An 11,629-nucleotide genomic window follows, 5' to 3' on the forward strand; every position below is an offset into this window, starting at 1 on the left:
TACATACACTGACAGTGTATATATTATCACGGTGAGCGAATTGCGCGAAATGTCACTAAACTATTTCAAAGTGCCGGTTCTGGTCACTAAACTTTTTTATTAGCGCGAAATGTCACTGAACTAGTAAATCTATACCGTTTTGGTCACTCCGTGTATTTGTGCCGTTAGGAGAGACGGAAAATCACTTTTTAAGGGGTAATTTCGTCTACACAATAGTTAAAAAATTTATGCCCTCATTCTTCTTCACCCACAACCATCCATCACCTACATTGCCACCCACCGCCATCACCTCCACCTCCACTCTCCTTCCTTTCCCTTTTTCTTTCTTCTTCCTCCTCCTCCCTCTTTCACCATTTGTAACAAAGAACACCCTTTATCATTACTTACCTTTCCTTACATTATTTATCATTACTTACCCTTTATCGGTCAAGAGCACGAAACTAACCTTTCATTGGATGATCGATGGACAGTATATGCACAGGACTCACGAAACTAACCCACAAGAAAAACGGCAGCAAAGCAGAAATTCAACTAGACAGGATTATTGCTCTGATGCAGAAAGGTCAAGAGCCAGGACTGAAAAAACAAGGGCGCAAATTACTAACCTCAGTTCTGATTGTCCGCCTATTCAGGAAAGGACCAAGAGGGAAAGGAAACCCAGTGATATTGAAGTAGAACCTTCCGCCACTGCTACCACTCGTGCTGCTGATGGCTTTTCCGGAAGCAACTACCAAATTGACATTCTTGATTACTTTGGGTTTTAATTGAAAAGATAAGCCATTTAAAGGTGACCCACCAAGGAAAGCAGTAGTGTTTGATTCTCCTGAAGATGAATGATTTGGCAATAAAGTGGACTTCGGCAAGGTCAAATTGATGCCTGCCACCATTTTCAAATAAAATTTCCTCCCACGCTCCCACTCCCCAAATTAGTGCCAAATTAGCGTCAGCTCAGGTGAGGCAACGCAAGAGTTGCAAATCTAAATTGTGGCCGGATACAGAGTAAGGAAGGAAAAAGCTTCGGATAGAAAACTTGAAAGAGGGCCAGAGGTTTTTCAACTAAGAAGAAATGGGAAAAACGAACGAAGTAAAAACAAGAAAAGCAGAGGAGGAGCTGCGGAGGAATTGGAAAACAGAGGAGGAAGAAAAGAGGTCTGGACGAAGGACGAGAGAAAGAGGGGAAAGAGCATCGGCGCATCTCTTTTGCCGCTGTTGTTCGTTTTTGCGCTCACCGCCACTGAAGCCGCCGCCGCTCGAAGGAAGCCGCCATCACCTCCCCAGAATCCTCCATCACCGTCGTCTGCAAATCTTCAATCGAACAGATGTGGTAAGTCCTCTTTCCCCTTCAACCGAACAAATTCTGTTTTCTCCTCAAGCTTAGACCTATAAGAATCTCAAAACCGAGATTAGCTTATTGTGATTTGTATGTTGATTGTACGCAATTTTGTGTATACATGCTTTCTGTGTTGTTTGGGATTGAATGTCTTTATGTTTCTTACCAATTCTTGGGCTGATTAACTTCAAATTGAACAAAAGAATCGGTGAAATTTCTTATGCTCATTTGGTGTTCGACGAAATGCCTAGCTAAAAGTTCTTATTGAAAGATGCTTTATTTGCAATTTTTTTTCTTTCCTCGTGGAAAAAATCGGTTAAGTTGGTCAATTCGCTTCCTCACGTTTGAGAAATTTTGATGCATTGCTGTCTTCCGTTTTTCCGTCTCTCATGATTATGTAAAAGCTTCAAAGAAAAGGATGTGCAGACAAATTTGCCCCTCAAAAAATTGATTTCCGTCTCTCCTAACGGCACAAATACACGGAGTGACCAAAACGGTATAGATTTACTAGTTCAGTGACATTTCGCGCTAATAAAAAAGTTTAGTGACCAGAACCGGCACTTTGAAATAGTTTAGTGACATTTCGCGCAATTCGCTCTATCACGGTTGGATACACGACACATACGTAAAATTTGAATTTCAAATTCAAATTCGGATTATGTATCATGCATTCAATGGTGAAAGTGTATACACTGTCAGTGTATAGAAGATTAATTCTGTTTAAAAACTTAACAATCTCATTTGTCATCATTATATTTATTAGACCTACAAGCTCGATCAAAATGCCTTATTGGAAGTACTTGTAATTCCACAAGCTGGCAAGGCAAGCATCAAATTGCCCTATTGGAAAACTATCAATATTTTCTTGTAAATTTAAATGAATTAATCTTTTATACACTGATAGTGTATACACTTTCATAATTGGATGCATGACACATAATCCGAATTTGAATTTGAAACCCAAATTTTGCATATATATCATGAATCCAACCATGATAATACTGTCAGTGTATATAAGATTTACTGAAATTAAAGATCACTACAAAGATTTACGGTCACCTAATTTAAGGCCATATCTTTCAATCTAATCTAACCAATAATTTTGATGGCTTGCTGTTTAGTGATTTAGCCCTTTTTTTTTAAAATATTCTTCCATCCCTCCCCACAGCCGTCACCCCCAGTTGCTAGAAATAGGTATGAATCTGTTTGCTCTACAATGGCAGCACCTTATTTTTTGGGTTCATCAATCCATTAAGAAAAACTTGGGAAATATGGGTTTCTCTTCTTCTGGGTCCCTGGACCTAATTGAGTCGTTCCTTTACTAAAAAAATAAAATAAAAGAAATTATGGAACGTGAAATGAAAAATCAAAATCAGTTAAAAATACTCTTAGGTAGATTAAGATTTTGACTTTTTTTCACTATTAGAAACTCTATAATCTAAATAAAAAAGCTAATCTAAATACAAAAGTAAGGAAAACATGAAAAGAAGCTAATCTTTCAAAATAAAAATCTAAAATCACATAATCCATCGAACAAAAACAAACGTAATTTTCTGAAGTAACTCTTTTTCATGTACTAACATAGTATCACTATAAACAGCTATAAAACATAAATGTGTCAAGAACTTGGCTTGCCACATGAAGTACTGAAACCCTGATATCCCAGCAAAAAACTTCAGGATGAGACATTCAATCAATACTTTATTCACTGCATATTGTTTTGTCCTGGGTGAAGAAGACTTTAGAACTATATAGATTAATTTTTTTATACTGACGGTGTATACATTATTGAATTTAAAAGTATGATAATCAATCTCAATTTGAATTCATATTCACATGAGACTTGCATCCGTTCCTGTTAGTTTTATTATTATACGTTATCAATACAAAAAAAGATTAATCTTGACACATACATATGTGATAGGTTAAATCTACATTCTTTCATTCTAAATGCAATAGTCATAGAAATTTCAAAACTAATTGTACAAGCCAGCCAAGACATTCTAATTAGAGGTGGCAATATGGATAAATGGTTCATAATTGGTTTTGACTTAATGGATGGTGGATGAAATTTATCCAATCCATTTAAATCCATTTAATAAATGGATCTAAATGGATGGATCTAAATGGATTATATAAAATCCAATTATCCATTTATAATCCATTTATATATTTTGGTTACTTTTTTTTTTTTTTTGTATTACCAAGTAACTATACTCATTCCTGATCCTACCAAGTAAGAATTTCATGAAAATACTAAAGTATTTCCATGTAACTGTCATCTTATATGATCCAAGACAAAGAGGACAATCAAATGAACAATATTGCTGGTTGAACGATGTAATGTACAAGACTTATGCAGCAAGAGCCATTGTCCTTGAAGATTTCCGTGCAAGCTCTAGCTTGAACAGCATCCAATCTCTTCCAAGAAGATCCCTCATCTTTGATATTGATTGTCTCTCCTTTAGGAGGAACAGATGAAGGAGTACCTTCATCAATGGCCTCGACTGCCTTCCTACTCACAATGCGGTATATTTGTGTCAGGACTTCAGCAAATGCATTTTCCACTTTGGTTGCTTCCAGTGCAGATGTCTCCATGAAAAAAGAGGCTCTTCCTCTCTGCTAAAGCTTTACCATCCTCAGTTGAAACTGCTACAAGATGTCGAAGATCATATTTGTTTCCAATGAGCATAACTACAACATTAGGGTCAGTATGATCTCTCAATTCCCTCAAACTACCTCTCAACATTCTCAAAGGTAGAACGTCTAGTGACATCATACACGAGTAAAGCACCAACAGCTCCTCTGTAGTAAGCACTGGTAATGGCATGGTACCTGCAGCGGGCAAAGGAAGCATATGAATGCAGAAGTTAAATGCTTTACAATTTATGTATGCAATTCCAACTACTTGTCATAATTCAGAAATGCATTACAGCTCAAGTACTTGATTTCAGCTGTAGTGCATATGAGCTAAATACTCCTTTAACTTCGGCATTAAAAAAAGTTCACAAAAATTAGATTTAAACACAAAAGTTTGCAAGAAATAAGAACAAACAGAAAAAGTGATTAGAGGATGCTATAAAGAAATGCTAATATGATTAAAATTTCTTGGTAGAGATATGGTCTAAACAAAAGTGCAGAGAAAGTATGCATGCTAAAAAATTACACACAACATGGCCTAGGAAGCATATGATGCTGCCACTGAGAAGTTTGTAGTGCTATAGATCATAACCTTCCCAAAACACAGCTCCTCTTTTAGTCCAGCAAGGGCAGTGAATACTAGTCCCTAAGGAGTGAAAGAAGACACGAACAAAGGGCCCCATCAAGAAGCTGCAAAACTAGAAACCATACCAAATAAGCAACAGCTAGGAGTCTACAATCCCATCCAATCATCCATGAAGGCACTCTAATAAAATACTTAATTGCTTCATAAATAAATAACCATATTACCTTTGAGCAATCCAATAAGTCACATGACTAGATTTCCTCTTCGTAAACCTCCCTATTGGAGCCAAGAAGTTTTGTAACTAATGGAGCAAAATCTGTAATTAATGCAGCTTCTTCCTCGGCATTTTCTTGTGAAACTATATTAATATCATAAAACAGCAAATACGTCATTTCTAAATAAAGAAAAATAATAATTTAACTACCGTAAATATTATGTGCAGTAAAAGAAATTTTTAACAAAATAAAGAATATATAAAATACTTACATTTTTCACCATATAACCAATCTTTAGTGCATATTAAAGCTTCTACATTCTCTGGCAAGATGGTACTACGATATTTGTTGATAATCCGACCGCCAACGCTGAAAGCGGACTCTGAAGCCACTGTAGTAATAGGAATACTCAAAATGTCTTGTGCCATCAATGAAATCACTGGATATCGATTTCTATTTTCTTTCCAAAATTGAAGAACATCCAAATCTTCTTTTGCTGGAATCTGTTGATGAAACTCGCTCAACATTGTGCTCTTCTTCTCCTTCCATTTGAACAAGTACCTAATATTCATTGCACCAAAGAATAGAAAAAAAATTCAGATCTCATTAAGTGCAAAATGACAGCAAAAAAATACTAGTTAGAGGAAAGGATTAAGATAACATTAAGCATTTAGAAGTCCAGAAATCCCAAGCTTGCAATTTATCATGCATTACTTACTCTAAAAACTAAATTTTGATCAGTTTGCCAGATTTCGATGCATGCAATCATATGTCATGTCTTCTAATTAATGTTAGACATAGCAACTCTACCTAAATTTCCTAATGTCCTCATCACAGTAATGAATTCAACTAGGAATAAGGACCTGGGAATTAGTTGTCTGCTATAACATGAATCATTCTAGAGAAAAATATTGTACAGAATCTCATTCCAGGTATCAGTGACTCCAGGGATTCTCTCGTTGAAGTATCCATTTTATCTTGTAGTGCCAATTGACAAGTCCCTTCCCAACTTAGTTGGGATTTCTGAACCACAAATTCTGTGGTGCCAGGTTTGCACTCTAATCCTCCACAAGGAATCGTTGGGAAAAAGTAATGGGTTTGCTTCAAAGCCAACCGAATCTCACTCGTTTTAGCATTACAACCAAAAGACCTACAACTCCTAGTCGTCACAGCAGCTAGCTACATGCAAATGAAATGCGATAACCCCAATAATTCAAGTTAATTAGCCAGCCCAAAAGCTTTGATTTAACAAATATTGATTGGAAACTCAACAACCTAGAACCAGAAACAGAGACAAACCCGTTCCCTCCTAATTATCAAACAATTTAAGCGCAAACGGAAAACAAAGACGAAGATATTAGCAAGAAAAGGATGAAGATTTACCCCCGATCACTTGCCCGCAAAATTCATCCTCACTCGATCTGGGATCCTGGGTTGGGTAAAATTTTAGGAGGATGCAGACAGAGAGGATGGATTTAGTTAAGTAGTGATTAGAACAGAGGGGAATGGGAGGCGATGGCGGTGGCGGTGGCCGTGAAGGAGGGAACGAAACCGGTGAAAACGAGGGAGCACGGGGACAGCATTTTCACACCTCAACGTTCAATTTTAGGATAGCTCCTTTTTTAGTCATTTGCTGTCCATTTCTTTTATTTGATTTTTAAGTAAATGGATATATGTGGTTTTTGTGGATAATCCATATAAATCCATTTAATTTAATGGTTTTACTTTGATCATCCATTTAAAACCAATATTATAAATGGATAATCCAAATCCATTTAATTATGGTTTATATGGATGGATAAATGGATTTCAATCCAAATTGCCACCTCTAATTCTAATGCACTGTGTTGTTACAACAAAACACAGTTTTGTGATTTTTGTGCTTACATTATTATTTTTTTTAAAAAAACAAGTGAGTGGTATCATCAACAAGTGTGGAACTACTAACATCAACTTTCAATAACAATTGGAAGTTTTCTTAATTTTTCTAAAGAATAGTTATAACAATGTGTTAAAATAGTAAGTAAAAGCAATATATGCTAATAAATAGTAACATAACATAAAAAAATTATTCAAGAAAGTTTCATTTGAAAAAAAAAATGGTTTTGAAGAATTCTAATGACTCTAACACATCAATAATAATCAAATTTTTTGAATTAAAATCCACGAGTGGAGGGGACAAAATTTCCAAAGCATTGCTGTAGTTACAAAATCACATCCAGCCACCTTTTAACAATTGCTATCAAATTAGAATAATAGTAATATGTACATAAAATTTCTTTTTCAATAAATCAGTGGGCCAAAAACATAAATTTTATAAAAATTCAAATCTAAAATGTACATTTTGTATAGGCCCGCTAATAGATTCTTAGGTCATCGCTTTGTTCATGCATTTGTATCTAAATCTAGCAAATTAGCTTGAAAAATTGCTCGGCACCAAATTCATGAACCATTGACGATAGTAATTTGACCTCTATTTTTTTTTTTTTTGGTAACAAAAAGTTTGGGTAGATTCGGCTCCAGTCACTATCACTGATTAAACATGCTCCACTGGTTAGGACATCGCTCCGAGATCATAGGTTGCTTACAGAAAATCTTACAAATCGTCCACCAACACAACCCTCACATCGACAGCAGGATTCGAAAATATGATCTCTTGATATCTAATGGTGATGTCATGGCGATAAGGGATCATATTAAGCTCGTGGTCAATCTGGTTACATTAAAAAGCTTTAAGAAGGTGAGTTATTATTAAATTTTTTTTTTTTTTTTAAAAATTCTTACCATTTGAATGGTGGAATTCAAGAAGTGGGAAAGGGGAAGGGTATTTAAACATAAAATCTCTAATTTCCAAAATGTGTGGAATTCAAGAATTTTTGTTATTATTAATTAGGATGATTTTACTGCAATAATATTTTGTCCTCTCAATGGTCAAATTGTTTAATAACAACCTCTTGAATCACCCCCATACTTGCAGATTTGGGATGTGAAGCACAATACTGCGAATTGCATCTTAGGCTATGTGAAGAATTCAATGTTGTGAATTGTGCATCATTGAAAGAGACGTATAAAAGAAAATCTTGTCCTTGGCTATTTCGGACCAATGGAATCGTTATGTTACGTGGACCGCAAATGGACATATCCTTTCATGGTCCATAATAAGCCATTTGTTCTCGATTCACGGATCATTTGATCATGTGTGGCTGGTCCATTCTGGGATTCTCGAATATACCAGAGACTTAATTATCAAAAAAAAAAAAAAATTCAGATGAGGAAACCATTAAGCCCACGATAAAATCAGCAAGTTTTAAACTATAATAAAACCATATAAGAAAAAATAAGCTAAATTTTTTGAACTGGTTGGGCTTGAAAGTGGCAAGAATCTGATAAAATCACATGGAGGTTACTAATTACTTAATTAGTACTAACTAATTTTCTCTTTTTAAAGTCGTTGAGAGTTGAACGAAGAAATTATTACTGAAATTATATCTTCAACTCATATAATAGAAGTTACAGAAAACATTATTATATTGACTAAAATGTTAGCAAACGAGTTAAGGCCATCTTCGAATAGCAAAAACAACTGGGCAAAAAACACTTAATCTAATTGGGTCCTCCTTTAATATAAGCTAGCACAGGATTAGTGTAGATGTTAAAAACTGATTCAAAAAAAATGAAAAATGAAAAATGAAAAATCAGAATCAGTTAAAACTACTCTTAGGTAGATTAAGATTTTTTTTACTTTTTTTTACAACTAAAAAATCTATAATCTAAATGCAAAAGTCAGGAAAAAATTACGAAAACAAAATCTAATTTTTCGAAATCAGAATTTAAAATCAGATAATAAATTAAACAAGAACAAACTTAATCTTCTGAAGTAACTCTTCTTCATATACGAACATAGTAACTCTTCTTCCTATTCAGTTGTAAAACATAAATTGTGTCAAGAACTTGGATTGCCATATGCAAAAAAAACTTCACGATGAGTCATTTGCTTTCAAAATCTCAATCTACGTTACTTTTAGAGTTCTATCACTATTCAATACTTTATTTCAGTTCACTGCATATTCTGTGTGCATTCAAATTAAGGATATATCCTGCATCATAATCAAATGGTGGAACGTATTTTTCCCACTTACTGCGAAAGCTGTTGGACTAGGACTCATGGCTGAATTCCATGAAGTGCGAACGAAGTTAGCTCATTAAATAGTTGTCCTAGGTGAAGACTTTCGAATTATACAGATTAAGTTTTTGGATTTATCTTCTATACACTGATAGTGTATACACTTTTATCATTAGACGCATGACACATAATCTGAATTTGAATTTAAAATCCAAATTTTACATATGTGTCATATATCCAACCGTAATAGTATTTACACTATCAGTGTATATAAGATTAACTCTAAATTTTTTATACTATGTATGATAATTAATTTCAATTTGAATTCATATTCCAAATTTTGCACATATAACATGCATTGATTCCTATTAGTTTATTATTTATACGCCGCTAACATAGATTAAATTAATCCCATATATATGAAATAGGTTAAATCTTCAATTTTTCATTCTAAATACACGTGTATGGATTCAGAATGGGAGTGTAGATTTAACCTTTCATAGGAGTTGAATTTAGCTTTTCTTTATTAGCATTTTGTGGAAAGCTAGTCTACTATAGAACCTTGGAGAATCAGCACCTTAATTCACCTTATCTATGGTCATCAACATTTAGGCTTGACTTGCTAGCTCATAATAATTTACAATCTTGTGATATAAAAGAAATGTTTAAATAAGATTGCTCGAATATACTTAATTTCAAGTTTTTCAGCTGAGGAATACACCCGTGGCACTGGCTTAAAGATTACAATTTCTTAGAACTTGGAAGAATAACTCATCAATAGGGAAACGAAGAAAAAGGAGAGAAAATGCAAGGAGAAAAAGGGCAATATACACAAGGTGCAAGAAAGCATGCAGTATAGAAATTCTCCAAAGTCCAAATCATCTCCACACTAGACTCCAGAAATACAAAAGAACAAAGTGAGAAAAAGCTCTTATAATTAAGAAAGTGAAATCATGTATCCAAGGAAAAAAAAAACAATAGTAATAGGCTTGCCATTAGGGGTGTATTCGAGCCGAGTCGAGCTCGAGTACGTACTCGAGCTCGACTCGGCTATAATATAATTATACTCGAGCTCGAGCTCGAACTCGATCGAGTCGGAGAATCACAGCTCGAGCTCAAGCTCGATCGAGTCCTTAAAAAGCTCGAGTTCGACTCGATAAGGGTATTCACCGGTAATTTCTCAGAATTTATTTACCTATATTAGTAATTTTATATATAATTTTTTTATGTGATACTCGATAGAATTCGTTGAGCTCTCGAGTATCAAATTTTTGAGTTCGAACTCGACTCGATAGCTCTAACGAGCAGCTCGAGATCGAGCTCGAGTTCGATGAAGCGAGTTCGAGCTCGAGCTTCTGTTCGAGTACATATCGAGCTCGAGTCGAGTAGCTTGAATCAACTCCACCCCTACTTGCCATAGGTCAAAATCATGATAAAGTATATAATAAGCATCCCAAGTCAACCCTACAATATGAAGCAACATTAAACCAACAGTAATGAAGAAACTAAGTCAGAAAAATACTTAATTACTAGTATATTCTTTTCAATAATAATAAAATGGCATATATTTTCCATTAGAATGACAATATGCAATTATTGTATGGTATCTCCGAATAGATACATACAATCATGTAAATAGAATTTTTTTTATATAGCGTAAGTAGAGGGATTTGAATCGAGACCTCTCACTTACAAACACTCTCTCTCGAACCACCCAACCCCATCCCTTTTCTTGTGTAACCAGATACTTCGTTGAATTATGTAATATTAGTAAATTAGTGTTGAATTATGTATGCCATAAATCTTGAAATAGACCTCTGGCTTAAAGAACACTAAGAAGTAACCATCACCATCACCATTATTCATTACTCTACCTCCGAAATTTTCCGCAAGTTGAATAGCTAAAATTGTCTATAAAAAAATGTGTCTAACAATTTAGGAAACCATCAAGAAAATAAAGTGTTGAAGGATGTAACCTAGTATTAAGTTCTTTTAATAACTTGTCTTATTCTCTACATGAAAAAAATCAATAATAAAGTTACAAATCATGTATATACGCCAATCCAACTGGTTTTATTCAAACCCCATATCCAAATCCGTCATATTATTTTCAGTCTTGGCTTAGATTTTGAGATTTCCCTAGTAAGATGAAAGAGGGATGGGATAAATAGTTGGGGGCTGTGCTTGTTGAGGACAGTAAATTGTAAGATCTGGTTAAGATTTGCAAGACCTTTTTCATGTACATTTTCACTTATGTGTAATACGGACATATTGAAAATAAAAATAGCTTACTAGCTAATAATGAATAAATATAGCCTTATTACTTCTTGTTAGAAACTTAAAAATAACTCTTTCTTCCTCTTAAAAGTTGCATTGAAGTTATTTACAAATTTTTAACACTTATTAACATATTACTACACAATTTTCAAATTAATAAATTTTAAAATATAATAATGCTTATGGTTATCTAGACTTGTTGGGTTTTTTTTTTTTTTTTGTGTGGTTCATTCATGTTGAAGCCATCAAATTTTGGATCCAAATTTTGGTCGGAATAAATTTATAGATTTTAATTTGAGTTTAGGCACTTTCACCAAAAACTTGACCATTGACATACCTAATTACATGCATTTAAGGACTTTCATCCTTAAACTCAATTCACCATCACCATCACTCCTAAAACCTTTGAAATCATCATATTTAGGAAGATTTGGAAGAAAATTTTGACTAATACGGTC

At 34.2% G+C, this 11,629-nt stretch overlaps 2 long non-coding RNA genes across 2 annotated transcripts; one reads left to right on the plus strand and one right to left on the minus strand.

Annotated features, from left to right (window-relative positions):
• The first annotated feature begins 121 nt into the window (after positions 1 to 121).
• On the plus strand, positions 122 to 4,305 carry LOC140009538 (uncharacterized). The gene is made up of 2 exons (XR_011816970.1): positions 122 to 1,324; positions 3,628 to 4,305. It is a non-coding gene; the product is annotated as an uncharacterized lncRNA (long non-coding RNA).
• LOC113694029 (uncharacterized) lies at positions 3,568 to 6,420 on the minus strand. Its single transcript, XR_011816968.1, has 5 exons — positions 6,155 to 6,420; positions 5,043 to 5,332; positions 4,781 to 4,914; positions 4,563 to 4,668; positions 3,568 to 4,165 (listed from the first exon to the last, which is right to left on the minus strand). It is a non-coding gene; the product is annotated as an uncharacterized lncRNA (long non-coding RNA).
• Between the last annotated feature and the right edge of the window lie 5,209 nt (positions 6,421 to 11,629).

The sequence above is a fragment of the Coffea arabica genome, chromosome 1e, assembly GCF_036785885.1.
Source record: "Coffea arabica cultivar ET-39 chromosome 1e, Coffea Arabica ET-39 HiFi, whole genome shotgun sequence".
Lineage (NCBI taxonomy): Eukaryota > Viridiplantae > Streptophyta > Magnoliopsida > Gentianales > Rubiaceae > Coffea > Coffea arabica.